The sequence below is a fragment of the Apis dorsata genome, unplaced genomic scaffold, assembly GCF_000469605.1.
Source record: "Apis dorsata unplaced genomic scaffold, Apis dorsata 1.3 scaffold_797, whole genome shotgun sequence".
Taxonomy (NCBI): domain Eukaryota; kingdom Metazoa; phylum Arthropoda; class Insecta; order Hymenoptera; family Apidae; genus Apis; species Apis dorsata.
The window spans coordinates 116,389-116,595 of record NW_006263938.1 but is presented as its reverse complement, the minus strand read 5'-3'; positions in this window follow the sequence as shown (position 1 = coordinate 116,595).

The window sequence follows — 207 nt, the reverse complement described above, 5'->3', positions numbered from 1 at the left end:
TATATATATATATATATATATTGCAATTGATAAAAAGAAAATATTATTTGTTTAATCGAATCGAAAAGCTTCTCTTCTTCTTTTCTCGTTCTTAGATTGGTCCACAAAGATGTGCTTCCCCACTTAATTGAAAAAGATGGGAAGTCTATTTTTCTCTCTCTATTATATTTTGTCTCATTATGCATCACAATATTTCTTTCATTATGC